The sequence below is a fragment of the Momordica charantia genome, assembly GCF_013281855.1.
Source record: "Momordica charantia cultivar OHB3-1 chromosome 2 unlocalized genomic scaffold, Mcharantia_2.0 BLBB01000002.1, whole genome shotgun sequence".
Taxonomy (NCBI): domain Eukaryota; kingdom Viridiplantae; phylum Streptophyta; class Magnoliopsida; order Cucurbitales; family Cucurbitaceae; genus Momordica; species Momordica charantia.
The window spans coordinates 13,441,929-13,462,358 of record NW_028275160.1 but is presented as its reverse complement, the minus strand read 5'-3'; positions in this window follow the sequence as shown (position 1 = coordinate 13,462,358).

Sequence of the window (20,430 nt, the reverse complement as noted above, 5' to 3'; positions counted from 1 at the left end):
ATTTTCTGCTATTTCCTTGAAATGGGTTGTCTTCTTCCTTTACCCATTGTATTTTCTTCTTTCTCCACGAGCTAAACCCTTTTTCGGGGGAGATTTGCATGTTGTAGCTGATAAACAACCGAACCTCTAGCTGTTTCATCCATTTTTAAATAGAGTTGTTTCTATTTCTTAAATCTTACCTAACATTGTTGGCCACTCTGTTCTATATGATAGCTTCTGTATTGACCAGGGAGGGCTTACGGATTGCTGACTTGCTCTGTTTGTGATTACTACTATTTTATAATAATTTGTGGATGCTCAAGAATGGGATCCCCTAATCATGCTTAGAACTTGTGTATATTGCTTAGAAACCTAGCAACGAGAGTTGTGGGTATTCATGTTTGGATGTCTCGGAAGGAAACCATGTTGAGTTGAGCACTAACGAATGTTGTCTTACTAGAGGGTAGGTTGAGAAGTCAGTGAAAGCATATTAAATCTCCCCTACATTCCCATATATGTGAAACCCTCATTTTCGTTGTTATGTGCTGTAACCTCTTCCTATTATTAGCTTTTCGAAGTGTGTCTATGATAACTCTCCAAAAGAGAGTTATTCTGGTGTTTATTTAGGTGAAAATATGCATTCAATTGTCAAAGTGTGTTGGTTTTAGATCATAAATAGCCTGAATAGTGTTAAAATGTGAATTCTTAGCTAAACATCCTTTAAGAACTTTGGCAAAAAACAGTATAAACTCTAGCATTTTTTGGTTCATGTGTACAAGTTGGTAAAGAAAAGCTAAAGTCGGAAGAAAGTGCTGAGCCAAAGAAGAAGCCCAAGTTGGCATTCTCAAGATCAGAGCATGTGAAAGCTGGAGCAAAGCGGTGCTAGAGCATGGAGATACTGCACAATTAAAGCCAAAATACGGGATTTACCCATGTCCGTTCAAACTCCAATCGAGTGCCCTAAAAACGGAAGCCGATATTTAAAGGATGTTTTGTCCTAGTCAATAGACACACAAATCCCAAGGGAGACAAAAATTGGAGAGCTGACAAGACAAGAGGAAGGAATATCTCCATTTTCGGGGCGATAGCTGACGACAGAAAGAGGAGACTCACCTGCTTCGACGAGATGTCCGCTTCTTCTTCTCTGCTTCTTTTTGCTATTTTCCTCAAATGGGTTGTACTCTCATTTCTTCCATTTTGTTTTATTTATCCATGTTGAACTAAACCCCATCTTGGAGGAGGTTTACATACTGTAACTAATTTTATACTGAACCTCTAGTTGCTACTGAACCTCTAGTTGCTGCATCTATTTTTAAATAAAGTTGTTTTGTATTTCTCCAATCTTGCGTGATATTGTTAGCCACTCTGTCGTGTTTGCTAGCTTCTGTATTGACTCGAGAGGGCTTATGGGTACCGATTTGCTTTATTTGCGATTAGCGCTTTTCTATAGCTTTAGGGATACTAAAAAATGGGGTCCTCTAATTGTGCCTAGAGCTTGCACGTATTGCTTGGGTATTTAGCAACAAAAGTTGTAACTCATGTTTGGGCATTAATAGATGTTGGTAAGCTAGAGGGTAGGTTGAGAACCCGTGAAAGTATGCTGAATCTCCTCGCCTTTTCCATATTTGTTAACCTTTCATTATTGCTTTCTGTGCTAGAGCTTTCTCTTGTTGATAGCATCGAAAATCTTGTTTGTTCTAAGCATCTGTTGTCTTGTAGTTATTTTATTTCTTTTAGATAATTTCCATACACCAACTCTCTATATTTTTGTTCTCTATTGGTATCTGCAAGTATAGTTGAAATATTATCCAAAAATCTCTGTGGATACGACCTTGTTATGTACTACAACCGACGATTTCGTGTATACTTGCACGTGTTGTCAGCACAGTTGTGCGGACGCAACAGGTTTTTGGTGCCGTTGCCGGGGATTTTCGCGATCTTATTTTAACATTGATATTTGTAGATACGGTGCTGAAGTGAGTTTTCTTGTTCTCACATTTTTATTTTGTTGTGTGTTTTTGAGAGGTGAACGAGTACGAAGAATTGAAATATCTTATTGACCACGAAATAGAGCGCACTTTCCTCAGAAATATACGAGAGTAGAGGCGACAACAAGCGGCAGCAAACATGGATAGAATGAATCCACAAGTTCAACCTAATGCACCTATAAGACCGAATGTTAGGATTGAGAAAATAGTAGATGGGGCTCCTATCGTTGCTGACCCTGAGGTAGCAGTGCCCCCTCTTAATGCTGTACTGTTAGCAGACGACATCGACAGGGAAATCAAAGCATATGCAGCTTCGACATTCTACAATGTCAACCCAATTATCACGGAGCCAGAAATTGAAACTTCCAAGTTTGAGCTAAAACCAGTGATGTTTCAGATGCTCCAGACAGTGGGTTAGTTTCACGGACATGCTACCGAGGACCCACATCAGTATCTGAAATTCTTTATAAGAGTTTGCAATTCATTCAAAGATGAAGGATTAAACAAAGAAGTGTTGAGGCTTGAGCTATTCCTGTATTCACTTAGAGATGAAGCCAGAATATGGTTGGAGTCACTTCCTTTAGAATCAATCACAAGTTGGGATGATTTGGCCGAAAAGTTCTTGATGAAATATTTCCTTCACAGCAAAAATGCGAAGTACCGCATTAAGATTAACAATTTTCAGCAATTTGCTGGAGAATCGGTCAGTGAATCTTAGGAGTGTTTCAAGCGACTGTTGTAAAGATGCCCTCACCATGGGATCCCCATATGCATCCAAATTGAGACATATTATAAAGGCTTGGACGAAGCCACGCGCTTAGTAATTGATGCGTCCTCAAACAGGGCTTTGCTAGCAAAACCCTATGCTGAAGCATTTAATATCTTGGAAAACATATCGTAGAACAATCACTCATGGTCTGATCCTAGAGCTGTTCAAGGAAAAGCAAGTAAGGGGCTAGTTGAATCTGAATCCTATCTGCTTTGAATTCAAAGATTGAAAATCTGACAGACTTGGTAATGAGAAGTATGACGGAACAAAGTTCAGTGGGAGCATCAGCTGGTAAAGCTAATGTTAGTCAAATCCAAGGGATTTCTTGTTCTTTCTACGAGGGAGATCATCATTATAACAATTGCCTGGGAAATATTGAGTCGGTGTACTATTTGGGAAACCCGCAGAATAGTAAAAATAACCCATATTTAAATACGTACAATCCTGGCTTGAGGAATCACCCCAACTTTAGTTGGAGTGGCAATCAGGGAGGAAACAATGCTGGGACGTCCAATGCTCCAGCATATCAGCAGAAAGTAAGTTATCCTCCAGGTTTTGCGAATCAAGGTCAGATGGTAGCACAGAAGCAGTCAGAAGGATCATTTGCATCGTTAGAAAAGCTGATGAAGTAGTACATGGCCAATAATGACGCCACTGTGTAAAGCCAGGTTGCATCATTAAGGAACATAGAGTTGCAAGTAGGATAGTTAGCGATAGATTTGAAGAGCAGACCGATCGGAGCATTGCTGAGCGATATGGAAGTGCCAAAAAGAGACGGTAAAGAGAAATGCAAGGCCCTCACACTGCGAAGTGGGAAAGCATTACCTCCGGCACACCCAAATGCTCCAGCAGCGATCAAAGAGCCTACTCAAGTTGACCAAGGAGAAATGTAGCCAGAAAAAGACAGTGAGCCAGTAGAAGCAGTTGTACTCACTCCACCGGAGAAGATGGTTGAGAAACTAGGGGAAGTTCAGAATACGTCCAATCAAATGGTTAACCTAGTAATTGCTCAGGTACCTGAAGTAGGGTCAACACAGACCAGAGTGCCCAAGAAAAGAAAGCAGGCAGAGCATGATAATTCTTCAGCAGAATATAGGCCAACACCATCATACCCTGAACGATTGCAAAAGAAAGAACATAATGTTCAGTCTAAGAAGTTCTTAGATGTCTTGAAGCAGCTGCATGTGAATATACCGTTGGAGGAAGACCTACAACAAATGCCAAATTATGTGAGATTTCTGAAAGAAATACACACAAAGAAGAGAACGCTGGGAGAGTATAAAACTGTAGCAATGACCAAGGCCTGCAGCACCATACTCACAAGCAAAATTCCCGCAAAGATGAAAGATCCTGGGAGTTTTACCATTACTAGATTCAATTGGAGGACAAAAGATAGGACTTTCCTTGTGTGATCTAGGCCCCAACATCAATCTCATGCCGTTATCAATTTATAATAAGCTGGGCATTGGAGAAGCAAGACCCACAACAGTAACATTCTAGCTGGCGGATCGATCCAACACGCATCCAGAGGGAAAAATTGAAGATGTTCTGGTAAAAGTCGATAATTTTATTTTCCCTGCTGACTTTATTATTTTGGACTATGATGCAGATAAAGAGGTCCCTATTATTCTTGGAAGATCATTCCTAGCAACTGGGAGAGCATTAGTAGATGTCCACAAGGGAGAGTTGACAATGCACGCGCAGGATCAATAAGTGAAGTTCTTAGTGCATAATTCCTTAAAGTTCCTGCTGAATCAGAAGAATGTTGTGTGTTAAAGATTTTAGATGAAGCATTAATGGAGGAATTGGAAATAGAAGCTATGCTGGAGCATTTAGAAGCGAGTGACGCTGGAGGTGTTGTTGACGAACTTGAAGAAGAACTAGACGATAACCAGTTGGTATGTATGAATGCCAGTGAAGGATTGGTGAAGTGAATGTATGAGTCCTTAGATCTCCCAAACCTTGAGCTTAGATCACTGAAGCCATCTATTGAAGAGCCACCAGTGCTGGAGCTTAAAGCATTACCACAGTATCTGAAATATGCTTACCTGGATTCATCAAAAACATTGCCAATCATCATAGTAGCGGACTTACCCTTAGAGAAGGAGCAGATGCTGTTGAGTGTACTTACAGCACATCAGAGAGCAATTGGTTGGACTATCGCTGATATCAAGGGGATAAGCCCCAGCTTTTGCATGCATAAAACTATGCTAGAGGAGGATTGCAAGAACTCTATTGAGCCCCAGCGTAGACTAAATCCAGCTATGAAGGAGGTTGTGAAGAAAGAAATTATCAAATGGTTAGACGCAAGCATCATATACCCAATTTCAGATAGCGAGTGGATAAGTCTAGTGCAGTGTATGACTAAAAAAGGGGGCATGACTGTAATGGATAATGCAAAGAATGAGTTGATACCCATGAGGACAGTGACCGGATGGCGTATATGTATGGACTACCGCAAGCTGAATAAAGCTACAAAGAAGGACCACTTTCCTCTTCCTTTCATTGATCAAATGCTGGACAGACTTGCAGGCCAAGAGTACTACTGTTTTCTAGACTGGTACAGTGGGTATAATTAGACTACAATAGCACCGCAAGATCAGTAGAAGACGACATTTACTTTTCCCTACGGAACGTTCGCTTTCAGACGAATGCCTTTTGGGCTTTGCAATGCCCTAGCAATGTTCCAAAGGTGCATGATGGCCATCTTTTCTGGCTTGGTAGAATCAGTAGTTGAGGTGTTTATGGACGACTTTTCAATCTTTGGAAAGTCATTTGCAGAATGCTTAGATAATCTGAAGAAGGTGTTGCAAAGATGTGAAGAAACAAATCTAGTATTGAACTGGGAAAAATGTCACTTCATGGTGAAGGACGGAATTGTGCTAGGGCACAGAGTCTCCAGCAAGGGCATAGAAGTAGACAAGGGGAAGATAAAGGCAATAGAGAAATTACCCCCACCTGTAAATGTCAAGGGCATCCACAGCTTTCTGGAGCATGCCGGTTTTTATCGCAGATTCATAAAGGATTTTTCGAAAAACTCTAAACCTCTTTGTTCTTTGCTTGAGAATGATAAAGAATTTAACTTCACATCTGAATGTTTGCAGGCTTTTAATACGCTGAAATATACTCTACCCATCTACCAATAATAACAGCTCCATATTGGAACCAGCCCTTCGAATTAATGTGTGATGCCAGCGACTATGCTGTGGGACCGTCCTTGCTCAGTGCAAAGAAAAGCTGCTGCATCCGATATATTACGCCAGCAAAACTTTGATTGAGGCGCAGATCAACTACACCACCACGGAAAAATAATTATTATCAGTGGTGTTCTCCTTTAAGAATTTTTGGGCATACCTGGTAGGATCAAAGGTGATTGTCTACACGGACCATGCAGCCCTGAAATACCTACTGACGAAGAAGGATGCTACACCAAGGCTAATCCGCTAGATTTTATTATTGCAAGAATTCGATATAGAGATCAAGGACAAGTAAGGAATGGAAAACTTGGTTGCTGACCACTTGTCCAAGTTACCCAGTTTATGAAGCTCCAAGCATGAGACAGAAATTAGAGGAACCTTTCTAGACGAGCAAGTGTTGGCAATTGAAGTCCTGAATGAAGAGGCGGAACCATGGTTCGCTAATCTAGCCAACTATGTCGCTAGTGGAATTCTGCCAGCGAATATGAACAAGCAACAGCTAAAAAGGTTTCTGTACGAGAGTAAATTCTACCTGTGGGATGACCCATACCTTTAGGAATGGCCAAGACAAAGTGATTAGGAGATGCATTGCCAATGCTGAAGCACGACAGGTGTTGGCTAAATGCCATTCTGAACCATATGGTGGACGCTTTGGAGGGCAGCGCACAGCAGCAAAAGTTTTCCAGAGCGGATACTTTTGGCCCACCATTTTCAAGGATGCATACGAGTTGGTATAGCTTTGCAACGAATGTCAAAGAGTTGGAAATATTTCCAAATGGAAAGAGATGCCTCTAACATACATCTTAGAGGTGAAGCTTTTCGATGTATGGGGCATGGACTTTATGGGACCATTTCCTCCATCAAATGGAAATCTCTTCATTTTGTTGGCAGTCAACTATGTATCAAAATGGGTCGAGGCAGTGGCATGCGCCAACAGTGATGCCAAAGTGGTTTCCAAGTTTTTACACAAGCATATATTCACAAGGTTTGGCACACCCAGAGCTGTGATCAGTGACGAAGGCTCCCACTTCATTAACAAAGTTGTAGCATCTATCCTTACTAAGTATAACATCAGAAACAAAGTATCCACAACTTATCACCCCCAATCGAATGGGCAAGTTGAGATATCGAATAGAGAGATCAAGAACATTTTGGAAAAAGCTGTTAACACGAATCGAAATGATTGGGCGATGAAGTTGGATGACGCATTATAGGCTAATCGCATAGCCTTTAATACACCTTTGGGCATGTCTCCGTACAAATTGGTTTTTGGGAAACCCTGCCATCTCCCGTTGGAGCTGGAGCATAAGGCCTTTTGGGCTGTGAAAAAGTTAAATCTAGACTATGCTGCAGCAGGAGATGTTCGCCGCTTACAATTGCTAGATCAGCTTGAGGAATTTCGTAGAGACGCATATGAGAATGCCAAATTATATAAGGAAAAGACAAAGTGATGGCATGATGCAAGAATTACTCCTAGGAAGTTTGAAAAATGACAGCAAGTGTTGCTTTTCAATTCATGACTCAAACTCTTCCAAAGAAAGCTTAAATCGAGATGATCAGGTCCATTTTTGGTCTCACATGTATTTCCTCATGGAGTAGTTAAAGTGCAAGAAATGGATGCAGGAAGAGAATTTATAGTGAACGAGCAGAGGCTGAAGCATTTCTTTGGCGCTGTCGCAACGTCATCGCGACGCGGAGCGGCTGACGTCATCCCCTGAAGGGTCTCTTTCGAGATAAGGGTTTGGAGTCGCCACCAATCATCTACGAGGTGTGATTGGTCACCTATTTAAAAACTTGGTATGCGAAAACAGATTTTTGGTTCGGGAGTCGACTGAGCGTAGAGAAGGTGTTAACACCCTACGACACCCGTTCGAAAACGGTACCACATTTTATCATAAATTATCCTATTATTTTATTTGGTCCAAAGAAAAAAAAAATATTTTTATTTTATTTTAAATGTCCCATATTATATTAATTCACATTTTGTAATAAGATATGAATTAATACGTATGAGTGGCACGAAGGCCATTAGGAAAATTAGGCACCTCGGAATATTGGAAGGTTCCAATTCCCGTCATTGGAGTTTTCGAAATAATTATTTAGCAAAAAATAATAATAAAAATAATAATAAAAATAATTTTAATTTTATGAAACATTAAGACTTGAACTTGCAACATGAGTGTTGACACTAAAACATCACAACAATGTGCCACCAGTTTGAAATATAAGCTATGCTCTTTTTTAAAATACATATTTTGTATTTTTAATTTTGTTGAAAAAAAGAAAAAAAACTCTAGATGAAATCTTTTATTTAAAATAATTATTTAGTAAAAACAACGATAAAATGAAGCATTCAAAGACTCGAACTTGGGTCATGTAAACATTAAAAAACAAACATCTTACCACTATTCCAACATCTTAAGATGTAAACATTATATTCTTTTACACAAACAAAAGTTTTAATTTGTTTTTTTAAACTAAAAAAAAACTACAAAAAAAATATATCCTTTTTTATTTATTTAAAAATTAACAAGATTATTTAAAAGAAAAAAAAACTTTTATTTAAAAACAAAGTCAAATTTACTTTAACAAAACTTATTTGCTAAACAAACTGATTTTTTGTTAAGATTCTTTTCAAAACCATAACCACCAAACCATTAAAAGAAATTTAAATGAGATTTTATTATAAAATACTCTGTTTTTATCTCCTCGTTTAAAATCCTGCAGCAGAAGATTCTTTTTTAATTAAAAAATAAAAGAAAGGTAACACAAAAAGAATAAACCTTGTAAAAAAAATCATTTTAAATAAAAACTACATTTTAAATAAAAAGAATCCAAATTTAAACTTTGAATCCAAATTTAAAAGAATCCAAACTTTTTTCAACAAGATTTATTTTATAAAACTCCTATTTTTTCAACGTATTTTAACCAAAATTTTAAAGTAAAATATTTTATTAAAATAAAATTAAGTTTATATTTATTTCATTAAAAAAACTCTTCTTTATTAGAAAAGAAAACCTTTTATTTTAAAACAAATTTTAAAATATCAAAATCCTTATTTTATTTTCAAAAACTTATTTAAAATTAATTTTTTCTTACTAAAAACATTTTCTTTTTAAAAAAGAGTAAAAAAAAACTTTTTCTTTAAAAAAACATTTTTTTCTAAAAAAACAAAAAAAAATCTTTTGATAAAAACAAAAGAATCCGTTTCAAATTAAAAGCATGATTTCCAAAGCCTTTCCCTTTCCAACGTATTTGATACTTACTTAAAATGCACTAACGGGGAGAAGATCGTCGGAGTGCCAGCGGGCTTGGAAGAAGCTGTGAAGAAGAAGGTTGTTACTACTGTTGTTCCCGTCGTTCCCTTACGTCGTCGGAGGTCGTGGGTATGCAAGTGAAAAGTGGTGATGTTGGGATAAGAGAGATGGAGAGAAGAAGATACAGTGATGAGGTAATGGGTTTCTAACTCTCTGCACTATGTACTGTATGCACTGTCCCTTAAATACATAAAAAAAATAACTGTAAAAGAAGAAGAGTCAAAAGAAGAGAGAAAAAATGAGGGAGAAGAAGAAGGGAAGGATGACACGCGTTAGGTTATGACGAAGGAAAAACGGGAGGAGAAACCAAATCCTTATTTTTAACTAAAAGAGAATCTATTTTTTTAATTAAAAAACCTTTATTTAAAATCAAATCTTTTTATTTCTTTTATTTTAATAATAAATCAAATTCTTTAAAACAAAATCTATTTTTTTAATTTAATTTTAACTTTAGCTTATAACCAATAATAAAGTAATCTTATAGTATTTTAAACCAAAATAATCAAAATAAAACTTAATAAAACAAAAATTAAATAGTAAAAATTAAAATTAAAATGAAGCCAGACCAAATACGATGTCTACAGCTTGCCCCTCTTTGTGTATCCTTTCAGAACTAAAAGGGTAGACAAAGACAAAAGACAAAGTATTTGGGAAGGCGAAAATTTAATTCAAACAAGACAAGATAGAGATGGACCCAACTAGACACTAGGCGGGATCCCGACATGCAAAGAAACTCGTACTTGATACAGGCTTTAACCTCGATCTTGGATCGGGTTTGATTTAAACGACATCATAAGTGTGATGGACCTGGCTTGACACAGGCTTCGACCACAATCTTGGATCGGGTTCGATTTAACCGAATGACAAAATGCAACGGACCTGGATTTAACACAGGCTTTGACCTCGACTTGGATCGGGATCGATTTAATCGAATGATGATGCAATGGACCTGGCTTTAACAACAGGCTTCGACCTCGACTTGGATTAGGTTTGATTTAACCAAAAGAGAAAATAAAACGGACCTGGCTTTAAAACCATGCTTCGACCTCAACTTTGATCGGGTTCGATTTAACCGAATGATAATGCAACGGACCTAGCTAGAACACAGGCTTCGACCTCGATTTGGATCGGGTTCGATTTAACCAAATGATAAAATGCAACGGACCTGGCTTTAACAACAGGCTTCGACCTCGACTTGGATCAGGTTCAATTTAACTAGATGATAATGCAATGGACCTGGCTATAACACAGGCTTCGACCTCGACTTGGATCGGGTTCGATTTAACCAAATGATAAAATGCAACGGACCTGGCTTTAACAACAAGCTTCGACCTCGACTTGAATCGGGTTCGATTTAACCGAATGATAATGCAATGGACCTGGCTATAACACCGGCTTCGACGTCGATTTGGATCGGGTTTGTTTTAACCGAATGATAAAATGCAACGAACCTGGCTTTAACAACAGGCTTCGACCTCGACTTGGATCGGGTTCGATTTAACCGGATGATAATGTAATGGACCTGGCTATAACACAGGCTTCGACCTCGACTTGGATCGGGTTCAATTTAACCGAATGAGAAAATGCAATGGACCTGGCTATAACACAGGCTTCGACGTCGACTTTGATCGGGTTCAATTTAACTGAAAGATAAAATGCAACGGACCTGGCTTTAACAACAGGCTTCGACCTCGACTTGGATCGGGTTCGATTTAACAGAATGAGAAAATGCAATGGACTTGGCTATAACACAAGCTTCGACCTCGACTTTGATCGGGTTCGATTTAACCGAAAGATAAAATGCAACGGACCTGGCTTTAACAACAGGCTTCGACCTCGACTTGGATCGGGTTCGATTTAACCGAAGATAAAATGAAATGGACCTGGATTTAACAACAGGCTTCAACCTCGACTTGGATCGGGTTCGATTTAACCGAAGATAAATGTTTGATCATAAAAATTACTAAGCTTACAAGCTCGGCTCGGACGGAATGATGACCTTGAGGATGAGCTGAAACGTGATGAGCAAGAGACCTGGGATAGAGGCAAATGATTTCTATATATAGGCAAGGTCTCCGACAGGATTCCCGAGGAGTCTCAACGGCTAAGGTAAGCGTGAACTACGATATGTTGTCATGGAGTTTGTCGGAATATGTGGCTAAACAAGACACATCTAGGTCGGTTCAAACAAAGAATGAGAATGAAACCAAATGAGATCTTGGTCAGCTCGATCATAACAGGTGTCGGCTCAGTAGATAATCGAAACACCGAGGTAATAACACGTTTCTCTTCTAATAAGAAATTGCCAAGTGTGAGGCAAAAAACTAGCTCCAACAGATTAAAATGCAATTTCTCAAAAAAGCTGAAATGGTTTGATTTACTAGGAGGTTTATTACCTAAGTACAGGACTTAGAAAATTCTCCTAAAAGCTAAGTGCATGAGATATGCACTTTGATGCATGACGATAAGACTAACAAAAAACCATGTGTTCATGCAAATGCGAACTTTCAATGGCAATATGCAGTGCTTATCGTAGCAGGAGTCTGACATCCGAGCGAGAGGTCAGACCAATCTAAATCATCCTGGTAATCGACACTACACTACATAGGTACCTGTGCAGGTGAGGCATGGGTCAGTCCTAGAAACGGTCGTAGTGGCATGAGGAGTTAATGACTGGAATACCCAAAGATCATAAATAATGTGATAGGAATGGAGGCTGTGGAAAGCTGTTCTCATATTAAATTGCATCCCCTTGTAGAGCTCCTACTAGAAATAGCTAATGAAGATCGGGTACCCTATCACTGACAATTGAGTGTGGCCTATCAACTAGCTCTAATTCTAAAGGCCGAGGAAAAGCTAAAGAGATCTGTAGGAGGCTCCCAGGGAAGCTGTTGCGCGACCTCTAATGCGACTATCTTATGATGGATGGGTTCATCTACAACTGTGTATTGCCCCAATGTCATGAATAATGCTCCATTTTATTTTGCATTTATTTTTATCACTTGAAAATGTGTGACAGTATATAATCTATTTTTTATTTAGCTTAACCAATGAAGTTGATCTTCAATGCATGATGCAATATGTATGCATGATGCTAATTTTGTTTTGACAATGGAATGTGGTTATGAATGCACAATGCATGATACTTAATTTTCATAATCTAACCATGATATTTTTTTTTTTTGAAGAATATGTATGCCAATGATGTGAATGAATCATTTGTGAAAATATAGTTGAGAGAACAAGAAGTTTTTCCATATTTTGCAGAGATGTTACTTTTTTGTCTACTCGCATCCTTCTTATTAGCAATTATTTTGCAAATAATCAAACGAGAAAAGGTAATGTCGACATTGGAGGAAACCTGCCAACTCTTTTTTCTTTTTCATTTTTCTTTTTCTTTTGTCCATTTTTTTAATGAATGCCTTCACCTCATAAAAAATATACACATAAGGGTAATTTCTCAACCATATCAGGTTTGGTGGGGATGATTTTGTATATGTATCTCATGTGCTAGTTTAGAAAACTATCCAAGGTAATTCATAGCATTATACATCTTGCTTGATTAAACTGTTTCATAAACTCAGCCTTGTAGTTGACAAGAATGTTGGATACAAGAAAATAGATCTGGCTTTATGAACAAACGAGGATGGAAATCATGATTTTCCATCAAGCTTAACGATGAGAAAAGTCAGCGAGCTTCCTTTTTAAAGAAAAGGAAACCCAGAGTTTAAGAATATTTTGTCAAATCTCTCGAACAATAAAAGACTAGAATATGTTTTTTTTTAAAGCTTTGGTGAGAAATTAGAGCATGACCAAATGAATAGAAGAGTAGAAATGATTCAATTTCTTTGGATAGATATCCTTGAGAAATTGTTGCGTAACTCCTCCAAGAGTTCATCTCATTGATCTCGCCCCTTCTTTGAGTATTTGATGAAATCATCTTTCTAGCCGCATTTTATTCTTCATGGAAATGTTGTTATGGTCCACTTTGAATGTAAAGACCATCTTTTTAGCCGTAGTTTTGACGTGCAGTTGATGCAGTCCACTTTTGAATGCAAATGACCTCTCTTTTCTCAAAGTGTAGCTCTTTATGGATAGAGTACACTTTGTGAATGTTGAAAGCTTCTCAAAATTGAAAGATTTTACGCAATGTAAAAATCTCAGTTTGAAGATGGCCTTTGTCTCAAAGCTTTGTACAATGCAATTACCATTTTCCCTCAACGTAGCATTTCTCGACTTTGCCCCAGTTTGGAGATTTGTAAAAAAAAAGATCTTGAAACCTTTGAAAATGATGTCGTTGATCTATGTTGATTGCTCCAGTCATTGAACTAAAGGATTGTTGTGACATTTTTTTCTACCAAACACAACCTTTTTTTATAAAAAAATGGGGTGCAATCACATATAAAACGTTGATCATGCAATAGTCGCCTTTTGTCACCTTGACCGTTGTTCCAAATTATTTCTTTGTCGATCCTGCTTCCGTATCATGATGAAACTGATCCCAAGCAAACTCATTAATGGAGATTGATATCTTGAGACTATTTCTTAGGTTGTTAACTTTCCAATTCTCAAAATCATTATCCTCGGTCTTGGAATCACTTTTACTCGAGAAAAGAAAGTAGACGAAGGATTAAACTTGAAGAACAAAGATGAGATAGATTAGGGAAGAAAATTTTAGATATGAATAAAATAAGTCAAAATAGGGAAATATGTGCAATCAAAAGTACTGATTCATGAAGCAGCAAATCATAAGAGTTCAATGTTATTTCAGTTACCTTCAAAGTTCTCAACATTATGTGGATAATGATGTGGTAGGCCTAGCAAAAGGCTTTTATGATGAGTAATATTTGGATATTCATCACAAAATTGTATGTGAGGGACTGAGCAAAGGATTTTTTTCCAGTAAATAGTCAACTCTTAATGTTGACCATATTTACCATATATCGGTAGGTTAGACTCAAAGCAGGCTAGGCTCAAGGTTTTACAGCTCTGTTTTAGATTCTCACCTCAAAAGACATCCCTACCCCAGTATGAATATTTAATGGTTTACTGGTTCGCACATGGGAAGAAATAGGGAGGCCAAGATAAAGCTATTTTGGTTTAGGGATTTAGCCTGACAACAAAGCTTTGAGAAATATGTTTCAAAGAGGAAAAAAAATGGTTGAGACTTGGCAAAAATTTATATCTCATTGAGAGCATCGAAGACATTCATTTTTTCACTTTTTTTTTTACATTGTTTCCTTTTTTCACCTTTTCATTTTTTCATTTTCTCACTCTTTTTTTCCAAGTGACTTACAATAGTTGCTTTATGATTCTTGCTAAGGTCTTAACTAACAAAAGTGATAAGAGTAGACCTTTTTAAAATTATTATTGAAAATCTCAAAACATGTAACATTTTTTTGTTTTTTGTTCTTTTGTTTTTCAACCAATGATATGATATGAGTGATGCATGAATGAATGTATGACTTAGATTTTTTTTAAGAAAATAGCTCAATTTCCACACACTTACATTCTTTTTTACAAGTACTTAGCTAAATCATGGGTGACTAAAGCTCCATTGTCGTTTTAACACTAGCAAGTAATCTCAAAGATGACTTCAAATAAGAAATATACTTTATTGATAGTGGGAAAATATTAAATCCACATTGATTTCCATAGTCTCGTGAACTCATGATTCTAGTGCTTCATGTGTGAACCATCTTCCTTTGAAAACTTTAGCCATCCCACCTTCATTAGAACCTACACTTTATGCCTTAGTGAAGTACAGTTTTCAGTTGAATGACCTACAGCTCCTGCAGGGTAATCACAGCGGACTTGCGGGTCGTACCACTTTGGATAAGGTGGTCGTAATGGCTCTACGGGTACGGGAGCTGATAGATTACCTTGAAATAATTGGGATAACAACTCGGTATAGGATATTGGGATTGAATGAAAGCTCTCTCGCTTTAGTTGTCTCCGACTACTATGATTGTCAGGTAATGTTTGTGGATCATTCTGCAGAGTCAATGAGTTTATGGGTACCGTAGAAGGACTGTATGCCACGAATCCTTGTTGGTACTTCCCCTTGCGATTCAAAACTACTGCCTGAACTTTATTTTTCCTTTTAAAAGAGCTTCTATTCGTTTCAAGGTGTGGCTCTTTATTAATTAAAGGCACTGGCGGTTGTTCCATTACTTCTCCCCATCTCTGAGCATATTCTTTCCCTGCAGTCTCTTCAACATTTCCATTGGTAACATTTTCTTTTTCTTTACCTTTTAAAATATTTGAGTGAATGGCCTTTGATGCTTGTCCATCTTGGAATGTGAATTCACAGATTGTAGGAGCTTGTTGGCCTTTCTTGGAAAGTTGAGCTTCATGTGATGAATTATGCTGGGGGAAGCCCTCTATTGACTGACAAGGAGGTGAGTTCACCTTAGGTGATGAATTATTATGAGGTTCGACTAAATTGTTAGGTTGAGAAATGCCCCCAACAATATTTTTTAAGATATTGAAAATTTCTGTGATTTGTCCCTGAATCTTATCAATGTCTTGTCTCCTCTTCTTTAGCTCTACATCATGCACCTCCATGACCTATTCTTGAATCTCGCATCTTATTTTCTTTAGCTCAGTATTCAATTCTTCCATGACCCGTTCGTGGATTTTGTCTCTAATTTTGTCTCTAATTATGCTGCTTTATGTACCTTGTATATAAAGAATAGAAAATATGTGGTTGTTGAGCTATTTTTTAAGAGTTCGTGTTAATTATGATGTAATGGAGAATGCATAGATTTTGATTTTTTTTAAGATAGAAATTGATATGCGTGAGATGATGTGATGCAAATGTTAGATCACCAATTAGGGGAAAATTTTGAAATGATTATGAACATGTGGAATGATGCATGCATAAGATGATGCATGAGAACGATGGACATGTAAAATGATAAATGCGAGATATATTCTTTTAATTTATGATATGTACACATGTGACATGTGGCATGAGAAAGACAGAGTTTTTACTTTGATTTTCTTTAAATATGCTACAAAAGTGTCCTAATGATATGATATATATTTCATGCAATTATGTTTTTTTTTTTAAACGATTCATGCAATTATTTGTGCATGCAAATGCAATACTAGACTCTAACTCATCCTAAGAGAGAGACATGAAGAAGTAAGGTAAATGATTTTTTTTATTCTTTTCTTTTATTTAAAAAAGTGGTTTATTTTAAACCTTATGGTTAAAACTCCAAATCAACCTTAAATAACAAAATGCCATGAAAGACATAACAACCCACATAAAATGCAAACTAATGCATTTTATGGTTAAAAGTGTGAAATTATGTACTAATGCATCCTATAGGATAATGGCCCTCAAATCTTCCATATGCTTTGGAAATATGGTCGACTTGAGTGGAGAATTTCATGCGCCTGCACGGGAATCGAAATTCCACGAAGGTCACACTACTCAATCTCCGATCTAATCCTAAAGGTAAATCCCGGGTAGGAGGTTTGTAAATTTGTGTGATATGCATGAGTAATGCAAACTTACAAAAACAAATAATTAAAACACAAAATGTGCAATAAAAAAGGAATGGACCAAAATATTTTATAACGGATAGTAAATGACAAAAATAATGGCTTGACTCTCTAAAGTCCCCAGTGGAGTCGCCAAGCTGTCGCAACGTCATCGTGACGCGGAGCGGCCGACGTCATCCCTTAAAGGGTCTCTTTCGAGATAAGGATTTGGAGTCGCTACGAATCATTTACGAGGTGTGATTGGTCACCTATTTAAAAACTTGGTCTGCGAAAACAGATTTTTGGTTCGGGAGTCGACTGAGCATAGGGAAGGTGTTAACACCCTACGACACCCGTTCGAAAACGGTACCACATTTTATCATAAATTATCCTATTATTTTATTTGGTCCAAAGAAAAAAAATTGTTTTTATTTTATTTTAAATGTCCCATATTATATTAATTCACATTTTGTAATAAGATATGAATTATAGGTATAAGTGGCACGAAGGCCATTAGGAAAATTAAGCACCTCGGGAATACTGGAAGGTTCCAATTCCCGTCATTGGAGTTTTTGAAATAATTATTTAGCAAAAAATAATAATAATAAAAAAAACTAATTTTATGAAACATTAGGACTTAAACTTGCGACATGAGTGTTGACACTAAAGCATCACAACAATGTGCCACCACATTGAGATATAAGTTATGCTCTTTTTTAAAATACATATTTTGTATTTTTTAATTTTGTTTAAAAAAAAAGAAAAAAAAACTCTAAATGAAATCTTTTATTTAAAATAATTATTTAGTAAAAACAACGATAAAATGAAGCATTCAAAGACTCGAACTTGGGTGATGTAAATTAAAAAACAAACATCTTACCACTATTCCAACATCTTAAGATGTAAACATTATATTCTTTTACACAAACAAAAGTTTTAATTTATTTTTTTAAACTAAAAAAAACTACGAATTTTGTTAAATTAAAACAAAAAAAATATATCATTTTTTATTTATTTCGAAATTAACAAGATTATTTAAAAGAAAAAAAAAACTTTTATTTAAAAACAAAGTCAAATTTACTTTAACAAAACTTATTTGCTAAAAAAACTGATTTTTTGTTAAGATTGTTTTCAAAACCATAACCACCAAACCATTAAAATAAATTTAAATGAGATTTTTTTCTAAAATACTCAGTTTTTATCTCCTCCTTTAAAATCCTGCAGCAGGAGATTCTTTTTTAGTTAAAAAATAAAACAAAGGTAACAGAAAAAAAATAAACCTTGTAAAAAAAATCATTTTAAATAAAAAGAATCCAAATTTAAAAGAATCCAAATTTTTTTCAACAAGATTTATTTTATAAAACTCCTATTTTTTTCAACGTATTTTAACCAAAATTTTAAAGTAAAATATTTTATTAAAATAAGTTTATATTTATTTCATTTAAAAAACTCTTCTTTATTAGAAAAAGAAAACCGTTTATTTTAAAACAAATTTTAAAATATCAAAATCCTTATTTTATTTTCAAAAACTTATTTAAAATTAATTTAGAAGATTTTTTTTCTTACTAAAAACATTTTATTTTTAAAAAAAAGTAAAAAAAAACTTTTTCTTAAAAAAACAAAAAAAAAAATCTTTTGATAGAAACAAAAGAATCTGTTTCAAATTAAAAGCATGATTTCCAAAGTCTTTCCCTTTCCAACGTATTTGATACTTACTTAAAACGCACTAACGGGGATGAGATCGTCGTTGTTGCGTGGGATATGTGGGCTGCATTCAAAAGTAGGCTGCAGTAATGACGACGTGATGTCGCTGGCACAAAAGGATAAGGCAAGTGGGAGCTTTGGGATGTGGCAGACATGCAGTTATGCATTCATAGCAAATTTGGCTCCGAAGGAAAGAGGTAAGGAATGATTTCAATTTTGGGGAAGAGATATTAATTATCAAGAATTTCGGGGAATATTTTTTTTCAATTTTTGGGGGGAGTTTTTCAAATTCAATTAAGTAAAGAAAATCGTGGGAAGATCTTCCTTAATGGCATAACCATTTTCAGTTTTCCTTTTAAGACCCATGTCTCCCACATCCTGCTTCCCCACTCTACACCATAACCGTCTCTCTCTCCCTTTTAAGTTCCCTAAATTCTCATCCTCTCTCTAAGCACCAAAACCCTAAGCACCGTGATGCCTCGCGTCAAACATAAGGCAAATCGCAAGAGGGCGTTGAAGCTAGAGCTCTCTGCCAGTTCTGGGTCCAGAGGCGAGTTCAAGGAGGCCGCCAAGTCGATTCCACCGCCGGAGGTCTCTGACGAGCGGAGTCCTGCTCAGAAAATCCCGACAAGTTCGGAGCACACTCCGCTGATGCAGAGTTCTCGCCGCCTCCTCCGCCTATCATTAGCCCTCAGGTAAGTGTTCCGGCCCCTGCTGCCTCTCTCTCTCAAGCCCAGCCAGAAAACCCATTACCCGGTAACGATAACCCAGAAACCCTTGCCCCTGCTGCCTTGCGTCCTGAACCACCCTCCACTGTCGAAAATCCACCCCCTCCACCCACCCTTACGCCTATTTCACAACCCCCAGCCACCTCCACTTCCGCATCCACTATCCCTCCGCCCATCCTCATTGAAGAAATCCACCCACCAATATTCTCCAAGCTCGCACCTACAGACGGCCCTGCTTCGCGAACCCGCAAGGCGATTAAGACCAAGGACTTTTATTTGGAAAAAGTGTTTTTAGTCGCGGAGATGCCCCAGTTTGTGAGGGATGGTGCTGCGCATATGAAGTGGGAGCATTTCTGTGCTCCCCCTATGCCGGTTATGCTGGAGCTGGTGAGAGAATTCTACGCGAATTTTGACCATGACAGGGTAGGCTGCACAACGGTAAGGGAGGTGGAGGTAGACTGGACGCCGGAGCGGATTAACAGACTCTTTAAGCTGCCAAGCATTTCTCAGGCTGAATTCAACGAGATGATCGAGCACCCTTCTATGCGTGAGCTTGACCATGCCCTACAGCTTGTAGGGATCGAAGGTACTGTTTGGCAGGTAACTGACAAAGGTGCCCGCTCCTTGAAGTCTGGTCAGCTCAAGGGCGAATCCAACGTTTGGCTTTTCTTCGTCAAGAGTCGGGTCATGCCTACAATGCATGATTCGTCTGTTATGAAGAACAGAGTCCTTCTGTTGGCATGCATCTTGGAGGGCCGTTCAATTGATGTAGGACAACTCATCCACCGGGAAATCGTCCAATGCGCAACGAAGAGAACTGGCCGACTGTTCTTCCCTATTCTTATTATCAAGCTCTGCCTTCATAGAGATGTGCCCATCCTTGAAGACGAAGAGCCCCTCAAGGATAAACTGATGATCGACAAGAGCATGGTGGATCGGTTGATGAGCCAAGATCCTGCTCATCGTGGAGCTGTGCCAAACGTGGCCACCCCTCAAGGATAAGCTGGTGATCGACAAGAGCACCGTAGAGCGATTGATGAGCCAAGATCCTGCTCATCGTGGAGCTATGCCAAATGTGGCCATTAATTAAATACTGGCCCAGTTAGCCAAAATGTAGAAGCAGCTTTCGCGAACAGAAGAGGCACGGTCAGCCTCTGCTGAGAAGGCGAAGAAGGATGTGGGCATCCTAATGGCGCTGGAGCGTTTCAAAGCGGCAGCACCATCCACATCCTTTGTGCCGGCCAGATTGAGGGA